The 20,088-nt window shown below is 52.6% G+C and overlaps 1 long non-coding RNA gene across 1 annotated transcript; it reads right to left on the minus strand.

Moving 5' to 3' along the window:
• Positions 1–17,443: 17,443 nt before the first annotated feature.
• Positions 17,444–19,844, minus strand: LOC120246620. The gene is made up of 2 exons (XR_005532090.1): positions 19,313–19,844; positions 17,444–18,081 (listed from the first exon to the last, which is right to left on the minus strand). It is a non-coding gene; the product is annotated as an uncharacterized LOC120246620 (long non-coding RNA).
• Between the last annotated feature and the right edge of the window lie 244 nt (positions 19,845–20,088).

Below are 20,088 nucleotides of genomic sequence, written 5' to 3' on the forward strand. Positions count from 1 at the left end.
CTTTGAAAGAAAAGTGCTCTCAAAGTCCTGCATAACTGGCCCTTGTCAGTGACTTCTCCAGTAAGGAGCTGCTGAACTGGGCCGCAGGGAGGGGTATAGCTAATGCCACCAGTGAGAAGGAAGTAGGAACAGGCCTGGAGGCAGGAAGGGGCTGGGGGACATCAGTATCGGGGGTCCAGACCCCGAGCAGGGAGGTAGGGGGACTCATAAGCAACCCTGACCCCAGCTCACAGGTACACCCAGCTTACAAGCTAAATGGGCAGTTTATGTCATGCCCTTGAACCTGGTCCCTGGCTGGTTCATGGCATGTGGAGCTTGGCACCTGCCCCGCCCCGCTGTCTCCCACCATGTATCTGTGTGGGTCAGCTGACTTGGGGGTGGGCTGTGGAGCCACTGGGGAAGAAACACACAAACCTTGAACCACATACACAGCTGGAGGTGTTCATGCAGGGAATGTCTGGCCATCTTGTAGACGACGGGCCGGCTGGAGAACGGGGGTTCCTGAGAATTCACGAAGGGGTGAGGGACCTCCAGGACAGAGAGCCCCACTCAGAGACCGGCTACAGAGTCGCTGATGGGGATGGTCCCATCTGTCCTGCGACTGCTGCTCCAGCCTGGGGGTGAGACTGCGCTTGGAGGAAAGAGCAGGTGTAGATGCGTGACCCTGGGAACCCAAGAGAGGGGCAAACTGGTGTTTGTTGCTGGGGTGAAGAGGCAGAGACCTCCAGACTTCAGGCCGCGGGGGGAAGCCCAGGCAGAGTCTTGGCAGCAGAGGCGGCTGTCCGGGGGTCACCAAGGGCGTGGCAGTGGCCCAGGAGAAGGGGCAGAGGAGGACAGGCAGGGTGGTCTAGAAGGGATGCATGTGAGTGGCCATCTGTCCACGGTCCTGCGTTACCAGTTTCCCACCGGTGCTGTAAGAAGCGACTGTAACCTTCATAGCTTAGGGCAATACACATTTTCCCCTCACAGCCTGGCGGTCAGAAGTCCTAGAATTGAGTTTGTGGTGCAGCTGTGTTTCTTCTAGCGGCCCTGGGAAGGATATTTGCTTGCCTCTTCCGGCTTCCAGATGTTTGCCCGCATGTCTTGGCTCATTGCCCCTTCCTTGAATCCCTCTGACCTTGGCCTTTTCTCCTCTGCTTCTGTCGTTGCATCATATTCTCTGACTCTGACCCGTCTGTCCCCTCCTACAGGGGCCCTTGTGACTGCATTGGGCCCACCTGGGTAATCCAAGGTCACCTCTCCATCTTGGGATCCCTAATCACACCTGCAAGGTCTCTTTTGCCGTATAAGGTATCATTCTCGGCTTCCGGGGGTAGGGTGCGGCCATCTTTCCAGGGCTATAAGTAACCCCAGAGGACAGACGGGGCACCTCCTTGGGGGCTCCCAGGAAGCGCTGCTGGGAGAAGTAGGAGCTTGGATTTAGTAGCGTTGGGCATTAATATGAAGTGGGTTATTCAAACTCCCCAGTTAGGGAAGTTTGGGGACGCTGAGGGTCCCATACGAACGGGGGAACTGGGGATCTCTGTGTCCAAAGCCACAGGGCTGTAGTTCTCCAGCTTCTCTCCATGCTGTTGTTTTACTCAACTGACATTAGATAAAGGAAACATTACTGTTGTTTGTTCCTACTGTTTAAGGCAGAGAATAAAATCTACCAGGTTTGGGGCGGGGGTGGGGGGGGTGGGGGTGTGTGGTTCGTTTTGCAAGGGAAAGCCCGGAGCCCCCCCGATCAGTGCCTGCGGAGACTTGCATTGCCCCCCACCCCCAACCTTGGAAAGTTGTCCCCTCACTGGGGCTTTCCGCAGAGGGAGGATGGAGAGGGGCCAGGTGCTCCCCGAGCCGCCTCAGCAAGCGACGGCTCGAGGTCAGATCTCCCAGGGCTGCGTGGACACGGTCGGTCATCCGTGGGCTCTATCCACAAGGAGGAAGCCTGGGCTTGGAGTGTGGGGTGTGTTCCGGGGACAAAAGCGCTTGGGACCCGCCCGGCAAGAAGACAGTTCTCTCTCTGAACCTCTGGAGAGTCCGCATGCGCGCACGCCTGGGTGGGGAGTGGTAAGCCAAGGCCAGACCGCGGGCTTTGGTTTTTTTCTTTCTTTCTATTCTTAAGTCAGGCAGTTCTCAGTGGACCCGTCAGAAAGAAGCATGGACATCGGAATGCCTGAGTTTTCATCTTGACCCTGCTTCTCTCTCTCTCTCTCTCTCTCTCTCTCTCTCTCTCTCTGTGTCTCTCAGTATATGACTCTGGATGCATCATCTGACTTCTCAGGGCCTCAGTTCATCCACCTATAGAAACAAGGGTCAGACTGGCTGATCTCCAAGGCACCTTCTAGGATTCGTCCACCTTATGCTGGAATACTTCTGACTGCTTCCTCGCTGGTGTCCTCACTTCCTTGCTGCGCTCTTGGGGCCTCCAAGCCCACCTGGCCGCTCAGATCGAATCCCCCAAACACACTTGCTTCGGCTCCCTCCCCAGGCCCCGTGGCCAGTCCGGGGCCCTGGCCTCCAGCAGGCCCTGAGCTCCGTGAACAAGTAGGGAGTGACTCAAAGGAAGAGGCCCAGGCAAAGGGGCCTGCGACATAGTCACTGTGCACAGGGAGGGGAAACCCCTCCGCCCCGGCAGAATCCCAGGAAACTGGTTGTTAAGGAGGCCAGCAGCCAGCTACCAAGTTAGATAATGAGTACTTGGGTTTTTCCACCCCTGTTTACCTTGCGTTAAGTACACGAAAATGATGTCATTTCTGCACCCATCCAGCTGGCGCTGCGGATGGGGTCTCTCTGGGCCTCCTCAGGGGCTCCTCCTCACCCGCCTCCGGTCACCCCTACCTTCATCAGTGTGAGCTGTGCCTTGGGGAAGCAGGTAGCTCTCTCCCAGGATTCCCCTCTGCACTCCCCCGCTGTGTTCTCCCCCTTGCCTTCACCAAGAGGCTGCAATGGTGTCTGATTGGTCCTCCAAGCCCCCCGTTCGTCCCCTCGAGCCCCTTCACCCCCATGGCCAGAGGGACCTTTCTAGGCAGCACCCTGCCTGAAACCCTTGAGTGAACCCAGTTTTGTGTTCAGGAGGAAGCTCAGCCTGATCCCAGGCCCCGGAGATCAGCCCCCCACTACTTGCCACCGCACCCCAGGACTCCACGCCTCAGCCCTTCCACCAGCCGGTGCTTCTCCCACATTCTCGAATGTTCACCTCACTTCCGCAAGGTCTTCACCCCTGGGCGGGGGCCTCTTTCCTTTATGCAAACTCCTCCTCAGCCCCTCAGAAGATCCCCGCTCCACCCCCAACCCTGTTCCTCCTGGGAACCCTCACTGTGTCCTGCTTGGAAGAGAAAAGTCCGTGACATTCGGAGATTGTCAGAGGCTGCAAGATTTGCAAGACTCGGAAAAGCCCCTGAGGCTTGCTGATCACCTTAGAGGCCAGGGGCACGGGGTGGAGGGTCCAAGCTGGGGGGTACAGGTACGGGGGGGTGGGGGGCGTGGAGTGAGATTCCTCACCTCACCCAGCGCAGGAGGCAGACAAACATGAAACACAAGAATCTTCCAATTTCATCAGAGATACACGCTCAACCGAGGACAAAGTAAACCACGTGGGTAGGTGCCCCATAAAGAGATGGGGACAAATAACGGGCGTTGTAATCTCCGTCACTCCTCACAGCACCCCAGTGACAGGGTAATGTGGCTCCCATTTACACACATAGCGGACACTTGTGCGTGTGTCCAAAGCCAGGCGGGTACTTAACCATGCTGAACCTCAGTTTTGACTTCTGTGAAATGGGCTTATTGATACTTATGTTACAAGACAGGGGCCAGCTCATAGTAGGGATCAAATCTCAGCTTCGTCAAGAACGAGGGGCCATCTTGGCCGTGGGGCAAGATGGCCGGTGGGATCAGGACTCTTTGACAGATGAAGCAAGTTGGGACCCCCAACACAGGAAACGTTGGGTGAGTTCTCTGGGGCCACACGTCAGGACGTCTGGCCTCTGGGTTCTGCTTTCACCAGACCCCTTCCCAGGGGCACTTCCCCTTCCAGGGCCAGGATGGGCCAAGCCACCCAGCTGCCCATCACCTCTGGGTTGCTCACTTCAGGGATCATGCAGGCTCTGTGGTCATTGTTGTGGCTCGCCCAGGCCTGGACTCTTCTGGGCCAGTCCAGTTAGCTCCCGCCCTGAGGCAGGTGGCGGGGGACGGTGAGGCCTGGCTTCATCCTTATCCAGGACCCACTGCTCCTGTTCGATCCCCCCACCCCACCCCGCCCAGCAAAGGCTGCCGCTTCCCACCAGGCTGGCCCAGCAGTTGCGCTGCCTATAAATAGAAGAGTGAGATTCCTCGCGGCCCAGTGAATGGCTCTGACATCCTGCTCTGCCTGACTGAGCCCTGAGTCACAGGCCCCCGCAGAGGCCCGCCCAGGCGACCGGGCCCACACCACTGACACGGCCTCAGAGGAAGCGCTGAGAGTCTCTGGGGAGGCTGAAGGAGGCTTACAGACACGCAGCTGGCATTTCCTCCCCGCCAGCTCTGCCAGGGGTCGCGAGTGAGGGTGCAGGAGCGGGCGAGCGGGTCCCAGGTAGGGTGCCCGGCTCCGGAAGCACAGTGGCCTCGGCGCCCCCTGCCCGACAGGGAACAGGAGGGGGGGGTCCCGGGGAGCCCCGTCTGTTCCCCTTGCATCCTTGATCTGGCTTTGCTCCCTTCAAAGCCAAAAGCGAACCCACAGGGATGGACACACCCTGTCCATCAGAAAATGGACGGGAAGGCTGCACACCAGGCCTGGGCATGGGCAAGAAGGGAGCTGGCCCCCCAGAGGGCCAAGTGGCAGGAAGGGCAGGAGGCGACGGTGGCGGGGGGTGGGGGGTCTCTAACCGTCTGCCACTCCGCCTCAGTCAGAAGAAGATTCTGTCCGTGCTGGGGTCCCGTGTCCGCCCTGTGGGCAGCGGAGGGGGGAGCCTTGGTAGGCTCTGTCCAGTGGGGAAGAGGTAACCCCCCAAAGCCTGATAGGAAGGAGAATGCTTTTGGTGGCCCAAGGCCAGCAAGTGTCCCCTGTGAATTAGCACGAGCACCACCCGCTCTGAGACGTCTGCCCCGGCCACCGGGTCCACAGGGCTCTCCCCACTCACCCCTGGACATTCTCCATCTTCCACTCTAGTTATCTCCTGCAGAGCCCAGGCTTGTGGTCTAATTTGTGGAATGTCTTTGGTTTTGTTTTCTTCTTTATTTCTCTCTCCTGCACTCGAGTACACACTCCACGAGGACAAGGGCCAGGTCAGCGCGTGCCCCGTGCTGCACGCCCGGCCGGCGCTTGTTAGATGAACGAAGGAACGAGCGGCCCGTGTGCGCACTTGGGGGTACACACACAGGCTCACAAGCTTGTTCACGCTCACCCGCACGCGCCTTCACACACTCACTCTTGTTCACACGCGCAAGCTTCTTCAACTCTTTGAGAAGCTGGAGCACTGCCCCCCCCCACAGTGTCCCCTCCAAATCTCTCTCCCACTGGTGGGGGGGGTGATGGGGGGGATTGGGGCAAGAGAGCCCAGCTGTGGAGCTGCATCCTCAGTAGTTCTGACCCATGTCTGACGAGTGAGTCACTCTCCTGACTCATGCATCCGCGTTGATGATCTCTCAGTCCAGAGGGACCGGAGAGGAAAAACCTGATCCTGCCCCATTTGAACATCCTCGTTGGTTGCCTGTTGTACCATAGTTTGATGTCTTGCTTCCGTTGCCTGGTTTTCTCAGCACAGGGCAAAGCTTGGGGCCACGGGGCCCTCCAGACACCCCATCCTCTCTCACCTCCGCGCCACACGCACACGCCGATCCTTCTACCTAAAAGGCTCGGTCCCTCGCCCAGTCCCCATACCTTCTTGCTCACCTTGCAAACTCCTAGTTACACTTCCAGACCATCCAAATCTCATCTCCCTGCAAGACCTCGAGCCGCGTTCACAGCTTCTGCCCGGCCCTTCCTCAGTCTGTCCCGAATTCTCCAGAAACGCAGATGCACGGAACTCTGGGCTTGGCAAGGTCATTAGAGACCCACAGTAGTTTGCAACCCAGGGGTTGGAAATGTGTGGGGCATTTTTTTGGCTGCCACAGGGACAGGGACTGCTGGTGGAATTTAAGGGGCAGGGGGCTGGGAATGCTAACTGGGAACGACTGTCCATCCTAAAGGTCAAAAGCAGCCCACTGAGAAGCGCTGAGCCGCCTTCTGTTGGAAGGCCCAGGGAGGGAAAAGCATCTTGTCAGGGTCATGTAGCACTTTGGGCGCCAAGGGGGTCGGCACGCACTCCCTCGGGGGAGCACTCCCGGGTGGTGGGCCTGAGGGCGGCCTTCTGACCCTCTGGGTCCTCTGCACCCGGCCCTGGCCGCACCACCGGTACCAGGGCCGCTGTGGGACATGTGTCTCCGGCCAGCCGTTTTCCCTTCTCCTGCCCCGTGCTGGTGGCCAGATGGCTTGACGTGGCTGAGGATGCGCCTGGACTGTGGAGCCAGCGCCCCCCAAGGAGGGGAGAGCTGGGCTTGTGGACGGGGCCAGAGTCCTGCAATGACAGCATCCGGCTACGTGAGCTCATCTGAACACCAAGAAAGGCACGTGTTAGTCTGGTGTCTGGCACTGGTGACCGCAACACCCCAGGGCCCGGCCTTGGCCACGGTGGTGGGGAGGCAGTTGCAAGGCCTGGTGTCCCCTAAATCGGCCCTCCAGCCCTACTCCAAAAAAGTGGGGTTATTCTTCCTCTCTCCCACTTAGCCTGGGCCACCACGGACCTATCCTTCAGGCTGAAGGAACTTGTTCAAAAGCTGCAAGTTATGCATTAAACAGAGCTGCTAATATAACAAATTGTCACATCCCTATCACTTGCTATGACAACCATCGACCCACGGCCCATCCTGCCTCAGCCAGACCCTCCCCCCAATCCACACCCCTCCTCCAGCATTATTTTGATGCAGATGCCAAACACGACAGCATTTTATCCGTGAATATGTCCGCGGATATCTCTAAAAGGACTCTTCCTCGCAAACTAAACCATAATCACACCACCACTATTACACCAAAAATATTAATAATTCTCAACGTTGTCTTTTTCTTTTTAATTTTTTAAGTGTGTATTTATTTTGAGAGAGAGACAGGGAGGCAGACAGACACAGAATTCAAGGCAGGCTCCAGGCTGCAAACTGTCAGCACGGAGCTCGACGCAGGGCTCGAACCCACGAACCGTGAGATCATGACCTGAGCTGAAGTCGACGCTTAACTGACTGAGCCCTCCAGGCGCCCCCCAATATTAATCATTCTTAATGATATCAAATACCCAGTGTTCAAATGTCCAGTTGTTACATAATTGTGGGTTTTTTTTTTCCTAATTGCTTTTTTTAATAGTTTAAATTCCAATCCAGATAAGGTCTACATGCTGTAATTGACGGGTAAATCTTTTGAATTTCTTTGGGTCTAGAGTTTTGTTTTGCTTTTATGCGTTCACTGTAAGGAGGGAGTTGTTTGTCTTGTGGTATTTTGCTCATTGCTGCCCTGTTGTGTGGTTGAATATCTTCTTCTGTCCTGTGCTGTGAGTTGGTAGTTAGAAGCAGAGGTTTGATCAGATTCAAGTTTGAGGTGATTTTTTTTTTTTTTTTTTTTTTGGCAAGACTACATCATTCGATGGTGTTGGGATCTTCCGTCAGGAACATGGTGTCTTATTCTCTTTTTTGAATAATGTTAGCAGCCATTCAAGCAATTAATTTGGTAGGGACTGCAAAAATGGTATTATATTTCACATTTCATTCCTTCTGCAGTTATTAGCTGGAATCAGTCTTTAGAAGAAACGTACTCTTTTCTATTATTTGGCACATAGTGATTCTACGTGAAAGAGGCTTTTCAAAAGGGAGTCTCTACTCCCTCAGCAGAGCCTGGGGTAGGTGGTCCAGAGAGGGCAAGTGTCTCACTGAAGGGCACACGGCAGATTGGGAGCAAGGCCTGAAAACTCAAACCCAGGTGCTGTGCCAGATACAGCACTGCTCTGGGGGCAGATGAAGGAGCAGAGAGGACTGGGGTCTGGGAATCAGAGGCTGGGATTTGAACCTAGGACCTGCCATGTATAAGCAGTGGGACTTTGGGCAGGCCATTCAGCCTTGATGCTCTCTTAATGTGGGGCTAACCCCACCTCCCTGAGGCAGCCCAAGTTTGCCAAACTTTCAAGCTCTCTGGAAGAAGGAGCTTGGAGATGCCCTTCCTGACCTCACAAGGTGGGCCACATTCACCAGCCGTGCTCAAGTCCACGGTCTCTCACTTTAGCTTCCGGGGGCTGCTTCAGGACCCGCCTAAGGACCCTGCCTTGACTCCCCCCCTGAGGAGGCTTTCTCAGGGGGCTCAGGCCTCTATCGGCCATGAACTCAGGACTGGCCACACGACTGCGGGGATTTTGAATTTCCCTTTCTGGGCACAGTGCTGGGTGACTGCTCAGGTCACAGGCCCGCGAAGCCAGCCCTGGACAAGCTCTGTCTCAGGGGCACATGGAGAGATCTCATCCAGCTCAACCAAATTTGAGTAAGCTGGGCCATGTTGGCCATCCCAACACAAACCCATTGCAGTGAGCTTTGGTTAAGAAGGGGTGTTTACGGTAAACAGGAGTTAACAGTTATAGTCGTATAAATGCAGTTTCATGGCTTTTAATCCTTTGAGTCAACATGTGGACAAAGCAGTAAAAACTGGATTGTGGGGCAGAAGAAAATCTGAATGCCACAGACACACAGATGATGTAAAAACGCTCACTGCTGACCAGGGTAGCATGTGGACCCGCAGAGAAGGTAGGAGGGGACATCCATATTTATTCGTCTTCTAAAGAGGGCTGGCAAGACCAGATATGCCGCCTAAAATTGAACAAAAGAATTAGACCTTTAAATAGAGGTAATCAGTGGGTCTCTGCTAAGTGAGCTAAGTTCTCACCAACCGTATTGAGAAATCAGTGGATTTGGTCTGAAGTGATACACCAAGACGTGTGTGTGTGTGTGTGCGTGTGTGTGTGTGTGTGTGTGTGTGTGTGTAGAAGCTCAGAGTTATAAAGGTAACCGTCAGAAAAAATACAAAAGGAAATGTGTCCGATAGTTGCCTCTGGAAGGAAGACGGAAGAACAGGGCGGAGTCTGCTGTTTTCCTTTCCAAGCTCTTTGTACTGTTAGATTTGTTACCATGTTCCTATATTCTTTTGGTAAAAATTAGAAGTTACTGTGGGGATCGGAATCCATAGCCAGACACGGAAAGGCAGAGGGGCGGATCTCTGCTGACTCCTCCAGGACCTCACTCTCCCAAACTCCACCACGCTTGGGAGCTCTGGAGTTGGATACTTAGAACTAGCTTATGATCCAAGGGGAAAACTCAGAAAATTTCAGGGAAGGACTCTGATTGGATCACGTGCCCACCCCGTGGGCCAATCCAAGGCGTGCTGAACTGTGATTGGCTTCACCAGGGTCATGTCCCGCCCCCCGCCCTTGCCAGGACCGCTGAAATACTACAGGATTAGGTAGAGCCGTAGAGGAGACGTTCTCCAAGAAAGGGTGGGACTTACTGGAAGAAAGGGAGAAAGGAGTGCTGGGAATAAGCCAACAGATAACCCATGAGCTGAGATCCCCATGGGCCAGCCCAGTACAGGGTACGAGGTGTAGAAGATGTGGATGTGACTGCATCATGCCACTCCTACTGGAAGCCAGGATGAGAGAGGAAGATAAACGAGATCATAGCGGTTACCCAAGGGAAAGTGTGGAAGAGCCACAATGTTATTCACACAAGGTTCTATGAGAACGAGCAGACAGCCTGTACTCACATGGGGCATCCAGAAGTCGTATCAATCCCGAGGGGCCCCCAGGGACTCCCAGCTACAGCACAGTGACTTGGGTCCAGGTCCTGTTTCTGCTCAGGGAAAAGTTTTCCCCTCTCTGAACCTGTTTCTCCATCAGTAGAATGGGACGAATATTCCGATGTAGCTATTAGATTGGTTTGGGAGGTGGAGGACAGAACTCGGCACATAGTAGGCAATTCTTTATCTTCCCAGAGTCCGAGGGCCACCTACCTCCATTGCCAGCTTTTTACAGATAAACTGATTAGCTTAGTTTAAAACCAAAAGATATTCTTTACAATTGTTTCGTGATCTGGTTTGTGGAAAACCAGGTAATTATCCAAATGCCAACAATTACAGAATTGTACCCAAATTGTCAACGTATTTCCCCACTAAAACAGAAGTTCCCTGAAGGCAGGTAAAGCATTATCCATTTTTGCATCTCTCTCTGGTACCTAGCATAATGGACACTTCCCCTTGCAGCCCAGTTATATCGAGAGATAATTAGTACACACCACTCTAAAATTTTTTTATTTTTATTATTTTTTTTAAATATTTTTTTTATTTATTTCTAGGAGAGAGAGAGAGACAGCATGAGCAGGGGAGGGTCAGAGAGAGAGGGAGACACAGACTCTGAAATAGGCTCCAGGCTCTGAGCTGGCAGTCAGCGCAGAGCCCGACGCGGGGCTCGAACCCACGAACCGCGAGATCATGACCTAAGCGAAAGTCGGACGCTTAACCGACTAAGCCACCCAGGCGCCCCTAAAATTTTTTTAAATGTTTATTTATTTTTGAGAGAGAGAAAGAGACAGAGTGCAAGTGGGGGAGGGGCAGAGAGAGAGGGAGACACCGAATCCGAAGCGGGCTCCAGGTTCTCAGCTGTCAGCACAGAGCCCGATGCAGGGCTCGAACTCATCAACCGTGAGATCATGACCTGAGCTGGAGTCAGATGCTTAACTGACTGAGCCACCCAGGAGCCCCTAGCAAAGTGGCTCAGTCGGTTGAGCACTTTGGCACAGGTCGTGATCTTGCAGTCTGAGTCTGAGCCCCGCATCAGGCTCTGTGCTGACAGCTCAGAGCCTGGAACCTGATTCGGATTCGGTGTCTCCCTCTCTCTCTGCCCCTGCGCCACTCGCTCTCTGTCTCTCTCTCAAAAATAAATAAACATTTAAAATCTTTTAAATAGAAACTAACAAAAAATAAAAGATTAAGGTGTATGGGCATATATTGTAAAACGATTACCACAATAAGGTTAGTTTACATACATCATCATCTATAGATACAAAAAGAAAAGAAAAAGAGAAAAACATGATTCTTTTCCTTGTGATGACAAGAACTCTCAGGACCTACTCTCTTAACTTTCAGATACACCATAGAGCAGTGTGAACTATTGTCACGCTTCACGTTACATCCCCGGTACTTAGTTATCTTATCACCGGAAGTTTGTACCTTTTGAACACCTGCATCCCCTCCCCCGCCCCCTCCCCCATCTCTGGCAACCACAAATCTGATCCCTTTGTCTATGAGTTTGGTTTTTTAGATTCTACATGTAAGTGAAATCATACAGTATTTGTCTTTCTCTGTCCGACTTGTTTCGCTTATTATAATGCCTTCAGTGTCCATCCACGTTGTCACAGAGGGCAAGGTTTCCTTGTACTTTATGGTTCAGTAATAATCCGTGTGTGTGCGCACGCGCATGTCCATGTGTCACATTTTCTTTATCCATTCATCGGTCAACTGACACTTAGGTTATGTCCGTGTCTTGGCTATTTACAATCATGCTGCTATGGACATGGGGATGCATGTAAGTCTTCGACATAGTGCTTTCATTTCCTTCTGATATATTCCTAGAAATGGAATTTGCTGGATCATTTTTAAAATTTAGGGGTGGCTGGGTCAGTGGAGCGTTCAATTTCGGCTCAGGTCATGAGCTGTTGGTTTGAGCCCTGCGTGGGGCTCTGTGCTGACAGCTCAGAGCCTGGAGCCTGCTTCAGATTCTGTGTCTCCCCTCTCTCTGCCCCTCCCCTGCCCCTCATGCTCTATCTCTCACCCTCTCTCTTAAAAATTAATAAACATTTCTAAAAGTTTAAAAAATGTATTATTACTATTATTGAAGTACAGTTGACATTATATTAGTTTCAAGTATACAGCACAGTGATTCAACATTCTATACATTCCTCGAAGCTCACCATGATACGTGTGGTTACCACTGGTCACCCCACATTATTACAATATTATTGACTCTATTCCCTATGCTGTACTTTTCATCTCCATGGTTTATTTGTTTTACAGCTAGTTTATGCCTCTTCATCCCCTTCACCTATTTCACCCATCCCCACCTCCCCTCTGGCAACCACCAGTTTACTTTCTATATTTAAGAGCCTGTTTGTTTGTTCATATGTTTTTAGATTTGACCTCTATGTGAAATCATATGGTATATGTCTTTCTCTGTCTTATTTCACTTAGCATAATACCCTCTGGGTCCGTCCATGTTGTCACAAGTGACAAGATTTTATTCTTTTTTTATGGGTAATATTCCATTGTATAGATACAAGCCACATCTTCTTTATCCATTCACTTATTGGTGGACACTTAGGTCGCTTCTGTATCTTGGCTATTGTAAAATAATGCTGCAATAAACATAGCATGTATCTTTCCAAACTGGTATTTTTGTTTTCTTTGGGTGAATGTCCTGTAGAGGAATTACTGGATCATATGGTATTTCACTTTTTAATTTTTTTGAGGAGCCTCCATTCTGTTTTCCATAGTGACTTCACCAGTTTACAATCCCCCTTTCCCCACATCCTCACCGGCATCTGTTATCTCTTATCTTCTGGATACTGGCCATTCTGACAGGTGTGGGGTGATCTCTCATTGTGGTTTTGACTTGCGTTTCCCTGATGATGAGTGATGTTGGGCACCTTTTCATGTATCGACCATTTGTACATCTTCTCTGGGAAAATGTCTCTTCGGGTCCTTTGCCCAGTTTTAAATTAAACTGTTTTTTCACTACTGAGTTGCATGCAGGCTTTATACGTTTGGGATATTAACTCCTTATCAGACATGATTTGTAAATATTTTTTTCCCATTCTGTAGGGCATCTTTCGACATTGTCGGTGAGTTCTTTTGTTTTGATTTCTTTTGTTGTGCAGAAGCTTCTTGTTTGATGTACTCCTTCTTGTTTTTTATTTTGTTGCTTGTACTTGCGGTGTTCCATTGAAGACATCATTGCCAAGACCTGTGTCAAGGAGCTTTTTCCTTTTGTTTTCTTCTGGGTGTTTGTGGCTTCTGGCCTTAGACTGAAGTCTTTAAACCATTTGAGTTACTTTTTGTGAGTGGTGTAAGATAGTCTATAATGGACACTTTTTAAATTTTTAATTATTTTTTTGTTTTAGAGAGAAAGAGAGAGTGAGCAGGGGAGAGGGGCAGGAGGGAGATGGAGAATCTTAACCAGGCCCCACGCTCAGCCTGGAGCCGGACATGGAGCTGGATCCCACAACGGATCATGACCTGAGCCAAAATCAAGAGTTGGACACTCAAGTGACTGAGCCGCCCAGGTATCCCTAATTCATTACCTTTTTTTTAGAGAGAAAACATGCGAGCAGGGGAGGGGCAGAGGGCAAGGGAGAGAGAGAATCCTAAGCGGGCTACATGCCTGGTGCAGAGCCCGATGTGGGGCTCGATCTCACAACCGTGAGATCGTGACCTAAGCAGAAATCAAGAGTCTGACGCTTGGCCAACTGAGCCACCCAGGCGTCCCATAGAACGAACACTTTTAATAAAGATTTTTTTAAAACACTATCTGAACAGATAAGGGGATGAATGAAGCCCTCAAAAGGATGCTGTGAAAACAATAGACTGGTTTGCCGGGACGGTCTCCTGGCGGACACCCCAGTGGGTTCAGACATCGGCCAAGGACAAGCAACGAGGGCAAACGTGTACCTGGTGTGGGAGCTGGAAGGCAGGGCATAGTGAAGGGGGCAGGGGGCTGCAAGCCTCCTTCACTTTTCATTCAGCAGATGTCCCCTAGCCCTCCTACCCTGCGGCAGACGCTGGCCACCTGAGACACGAATCCCCCACCCCCGCTCTTGGGGAGCTGATATCCAGGGTACAATGTGCGGAGAGCAGCATCAGCCCCCGAGGGAACCTGGCCCAGGCCTCCCCATGGCTGCACCTTCCTGGTAATGTGTTTATAATAACCATGTTAATTGCAATAATTGCAATTATACAGAGTTATACGGAGAACCTACCGGATTAGTCAAGACCACTTCAGTTTTAAGTAATTGAAACTCAACCCAAACCGGCTTATGTAAATTTAAAAACTTTGGTTTGTGTGTTGATTCCTAAAAACAGCGGGGGTTAACTAGCCCCTGGCACGACTGGACCCAGGAGCCCCGAAGACGTCATCAGCGCTCTGTGACCCGCTCCACCTCGTGGTGCCGCTGCCTCCTGACATCACTCTCAAATAGTAACAGCGGCTCCTCGTGGCTCCAAGCTGATGATCTCAGCAAAGAGCCAGCACCCCTTTCCTTCTTGTTCCAGAAACTTCAGGACACGGTTGCAAGGACCAGTCCAACTTGGGTCTCGTGCCCAGGCCTGAGCCAACACTTGAGGTCAGTATTGGGATGGGCCGATTGGCCTGGGTCTGGCGATGGGCTTGGGAATGGGGTGGGGGATGGCCCCATTTACTCAGTAGGGACTGAGAATGGAGGAGGAGGGTTTTCAAGAGAGCAGGGCTCTCTTGGAAGAGGTGACGTTGAACAGGACTGCTCAACAATGGTGTCTACACCTACTACGTGCCAGGCACAAAACTATCAGTTAAACCTCTCAACGGTCCTGTGTGGTGAGACCATTCTCATTCCCATTTTACAGATGGGGAAAGTGGCTCGGAGAGGCTGAGTACCTTGCCAGTATCACATACGAGCAAGTGGGGGCTCAAGGAACATGAACTCTACCGGACGGGGGTTAGTGGGGGAGACCCCAGGCTCTGAACTTACGGGGGAGGTTAGAGAAGAGTTGACTGATTAAACCTAGTGAACGGGTGTGTAGGGAGGAGACAAAGGGGAATGAGCCGATGAACTTGACACTGTCCTTGCCCCTATTTCCCGTCTTTAGGGCAATGACGTACTTGTTCCCCGTTCACTGAAGCAGTGTGGTGCGGCCCCAGGCACCAGACGGCCTGTGCTCCCCCGGAAATGGAGCCATTGGCTAGGGACTGAGCGCTGGTAACTCAGAGGGGGAACTTCAAGGTCGCAAGAGGGAGGGAAGAGAGTGGGGAGGTAGAGAAGGATGGGAAGCAATGCGAGGCGACGGATAACCGCGCAGTCGCTGCTTTACAACAGACCCTGCGAGGAAAACGTGCATCAGATGGTCCGAGGGAGGGAGGAGAGGAACGTATGCCCCCACCTCACCTCCCTGGTTCATCCCTGGGAACGGGCTCCCTCCGGGCTTACTGCTGGCCCCTTTGGTGGCCTTTACCTGGGACGTGGCCTCGGTCGAGTCAGCCTGTCAGCCGTGCAACGGCTGTGGTGGAGGCAGAGTAAGCAGCTAGGAGTCTGGTGGACGGGGGGGGCAGATAGAATCCGTAGGGGCCCACAAGATGCATGCAATGCACCCACGTTCCAGGTGTGATACAGCTGCAGCTCTGTGCCGGTTTCCCTCACAGGGAAGTACCTCCCCTAGGGTTGTTGAGAGGATATGAGACAATGCACACAAAACCCTTAGCAGCATCTGCCCCTGCCTCGCCAGAGCTGCACCGGACTGGCCATTCGTTGACTTTGCCTGGAGACCTCGGGAGAAGCTTCGTTGAAGGGTGAGGTCCTGGCTAAGCTGTACCGGCCAGGACTCTCAGTTGCAGGCGACTCCACTGAAGGAGAGAAAGGGCCAGAGATGCATCTGGCTTTGGCACAGCTAGATGACTTGGAGTCCTAAGGGAGTTGACCCCTGTTGCGTTCACAACATGCACTTGAACTCCCAGGGCTGACCTCAGCAGAGAGAAGACTCGGAGGCAGAGATCTGGTGGAAGAACTTGTGAGAGGAGAGGCTGGATTCAATCAGGACTTACCCACTCGACATCTTCCGACTTCTGAGGCAGCTCCATGATTGGTTGGTCCCCAGCCCGAAAAAGTGGGTCTCCAGTTTGGGCTGGAGGGACTTCAGCTCCAAATCTTCCTACAAGCTTGCTCAGTGACTGTCCGCTCAGATAGTTCTGGATCTTCATGTGTTTGGGGAAGTAGATTCTGGCTTCAGGAACGCAGTCTGTGTAGGAGATACAATCTCTAACAGTGGAATCCACGGGGGGAAAAACAAGGGACACAAAGGTGAGGGACACGGCTGTAACTCAATTTTGACCGTCCCTCCTGGCCATGACGTTCCTGAGCACAGAAGCCCACAAGCTCTGTCCCCAAGCAGTCCGAGGTTGTTTCTTAAGGAACACCCACACACCTGTGCTATGTAACTGCCCTACTTGTGTTCCCTGTGCAAGGTGCAAGATCAATCAGCCGTGTGACCTTGGACAAGTCATTTTACTTCTCTGAGCCTTGGCCTCAACTATAAAATGACACTGATGTCGAGGCACAAAAATGGAAACACATGCATACATGCAGACTTGTGGTCAATGTCCAAACAGCTTTCTAAAAAAAATTTTTTTAAGTCTATTTATTTTGAGAGAGAGAAAGAATCCGAAGCAGGCTCCACTGTGTCAGCACAAAGCCCAACATGGGCCTCAAACCCACGAACTGTGAGATCATACCTGAGCTGAGATCAAGAGATGCTTAACTGAGCCACCTGGGCACCCCAATGTTTAAAACAGCTTTATTCGTAATAGTCAAAAATCTGGAAACCGCCTAAATGTCCATCAGCAGATAAATGGCTAAGCCAACTGGGGCACATCCATACAATGGAATGCTTCTCAGAAATAAGGAACTACTGAGGGAATCTCAAAGACCTGCTGAATAAAAGCAGCCAGACACAAAAGCACAAACACTAAATGAGAATATTTATATGAAAATTCTAGAAAGGCGAAATTAATCTCTACAACAAAGGCTGGTCAGTGCTTGGTCCTTTACACTTAAAGGACTCTAAGGAGGAATAAGAGAACTTGAAATGTTCTACATCTCGACTGCAGTGGTAGTTACAAGGGTGTACACATTTCAGAAAACGTATGACTTGGGTGCTTCAAATGGGTAGACTTTATTGCATGGAAAGTATACCTCAAAGTTGATTTTTTTTAATGAGACCAAAGAAAAACACTGCTTTATTAAATAGGACCCTTTCCATGACAGAACCCCAACTTAGGATAATTTTAGCAAAGAAGAAATGCATTGGCTCATAGAATCAGGTTAATCCAGGAGTATAGTCAGCTTCAGGCATGGCTGGATCCAGGGGCTTATGGGTATCTGGACAGTATATTCTCTCCATCTCTGAGCTTTTTCCTCTTTGCTGGCTTCGACCTCAAGCAGAGAACAGGCTGGCCACCAGCAGGTCCATCGACCCGGCAAATCCCACAAAAAACAAATGCCTCTTTCCCCGTAGTTGCTGCAAACTTTCCAAAGGGGAGTTTCTGTGGCGACATTGGGGAGAAGCGACCTCTCGAAGGAGAAGAGGCATTATCAGCAGAAAGGGCCATGGATGCTGGGTAGGGAAAGCTGACAGGCGGCCACCACATTTCTCCACATGCCCCAGGGGTGGTGTTACCACCCATTCCTACCCCCGGACACCCTGGCAGTGGTCAGGCACAGGGCCCAACCTCATCCAAGGCTCAAGTGTGCTTCTCTTCGACGTCATGGGCCTGCCTGCTAGTTAGATACAAGAGTCATAACAGAAAGTGAGCACTAATCTCTTCCCCACCAGCCAAGGCAAACAGAAGGCCCTTCCTGCCTGTGCTGGGCTGTCTGCACCCAAGGAGGCTGGAGGGGGAGGGAGGAGCTCGGCCGCAGCCACTCTGGCCCAGGCCCAGAGGGAACGCCTTGGAGTTGACGGCGTCTGGACTTGCAGGATGAACATCCAGGAGGGGAAGGACGCCTCCCTGGGCTCTGGGTCTCAGCGGGCCGGGCCGGAGAGGAATGCAGCGTCTCAAGCCAGAGCCATGATCCCTATACGGTCCGGCCAGGGTAGGAGAGCCAGAGAGGAAGTGGAAGGAAAGGGCTTCTTTGCAGAGATAAGGACGGAAGACCCTTTCCAACACACTGAGACCCAAACCTCACTTCCCGAGCGGTGCGACTACATCAAGTGAGCATCTTCTCCGTGCCAGACGCCTCCCCAGGGTTCTCTGTTGAAGTGTCCTCCTGAAAAGGGAGAGAAGAGGGAAATGACACCTTCATTCTTGCATTCGGAAGCCGTGGATTCAGACATATTTCTAAAGGGCACCGTCATGCCCATCAAACAAATGAGGCAACAGACTCAGAGGTGGGGGGGGGTTACCCAAGGCCCCCAGCTAAGTGACTGCCCCTGATCAGACTCCTGAGCAAAGGCTTATCCCTCCCCCGTCCCCAGCTCCAGGAGCTCAAAGCCCTTGCCTCAGCCTGATTGCTCTAGGCTGTGAGTTGAGCTGAGGTTATTTCTGACCCAGTAAGCCAAGGCAGCTTAGGGCCACCTCCCCACCTGGTCCCCAAGGAGTATGGGCAAGGAAAGCCCGAGCTGAGGTCCACCGCCCTGTTTCCCACCAAGGTGCCGGCGCAGTTGGCCTGCCCAACCACCCTGCTTTCTGGGAAGCAGGTTAAATGGATGTCATTGCCAAGAGCCTGTACTCTGCTGCAGAAAAGCTGGTGGGGGGCGGGGAAGAGCCAGACTGAGAGAGAGAGAGCCAAGGCCAACAAGGGAAGGCGTGGCCACGGCTCAGGCCCCTCGGTGCCCAAGAAAGCCCGCGGGCCCGGCCCAGAGCTGCTGGGCTCTGGGAAAGTAGTGTTCTCAGTTCCTGGCTCCACCCATCATATTGGAGGCAGGCTGGCCCTCCGGCCCTGCGGACTGGTCTAGGATCGGCGGACGGCTTCCTGGACCTCACAATACGCCTGCCCGTGAGTTCCCTGCACTGGCAGCCTGCCCGGGTGGCCCTCGGGCCAGGCTCCTGGAGTCTAGCTCTGTAGGGAAAGAGGGAGGGGTGGGGACAGCCTGCTGCAGACCTAGGCACCCCCAGGGGGGTCCTGACCCTGAGGGCCACCAGCTCAGGGCAGGGCCCAGATGAGCAAGCCCATGCAGGCTGTGGTCCTTCCTAGATACCTCTGTCCAGGCAGGGAGCCAGGGGCCTCAGCCACCCACCAGCTGTCCCCTAGGCCACCCCTCTGATGTGTTCTGCAAATGGGGTTAAATCTTGCCCTGCCCAGAACTGGGGCCGCTGTGGGTCCAGGCTGGCCAGGAACACTCCCATCAGGAGACCAAGAGACCGTAATCCAGCCTCTCCAGGGTGCAGATCCCTCCTCCAGGAGAGAGCAGCACCCACCCACTCACCTCCAGGTACTGGATGACCAAAGCATTATGATATGCTTGTTAAGCCGTATGCTAATTATAAGTAATTATTACCGAAAGAGCACTGCTATTGCAAGTCGGAGGCTTGCAGCTCCGAACCCCAGCCGTGCTGCATCCTGGCTGTCTTCCGGTGCGTCTGCTGATCACTTTTGCCTCCTCCATCTGTAGAATGAGGCTCAAAAGAGGGCTCTGAGCGGCAGAGAAAATAACGGACGTGAAAATCTGCCAGCCGCAAATGGCCACATTTCCTCGATCAGGCTCTTCCGTCTCTAACTGGTGGGCATGTGGCCGGATAGTCCTCTGGCTGCTTGAGAATCCCCTGAGGAAGAGAAGCCAAACAGACCAGTCCCTGGGTCTCCCCCCCGCCTCCCCCAATCCCTGGCCACCCAGATCCAACCGGCCTTGGTGGGGAGGAAGGGGGCAGGCCTGGACATTCTTATAAGGCTGCCCAGATTCCGACCAGAGTCCAGAAGCCGCGCGGCAGCCCACTTAGAGACCAGTCAGGACGAAGCCTGCAGTTCAGCCGCCTCGCCAATCCCAACTCCATCCAGGTTTAGAACAGAGCCCCTGTGTGGCTCCAATACCCGCCACCACGAGCTCCGAGCTTCAGCCTATCCCCCATGGCAAAAAGAAGAGGGAGACTCTGGCTCCCCAGGGCACAGGGCCATTGCTCAAGTGGGTGGTGAGCCTCACACCTCTTAAAAGTCCCAATCCTGCTAACAGGGTAGGGGGTGTACACACACTGGGGAAAATGCTGGAAGAAGCTCTTTCATTAGCAAACATTCTCTAGGTACGGGCCTTTACGTAAGCCTTTTCGTCCTCCTGTATTT

The sequence above is a fragment of the Hyaena hyaena genome, unplaced genomic scaffold (assembly GCF_003009895.1).
Source record: "Hyaena hyaena isolate Hyena2069 unplaced genomic scaffold, ASM300989v1 scaffold_10, whole genome shotgun sequence".
In the NCBI taxonomy this organism is placed as follows: domain Eukaryota; kingdom Metazoa; phylum Chordata; class Mammalia; order Carnivora; family Hyaenidae; genus Hyaena; species Hyaena hyaena.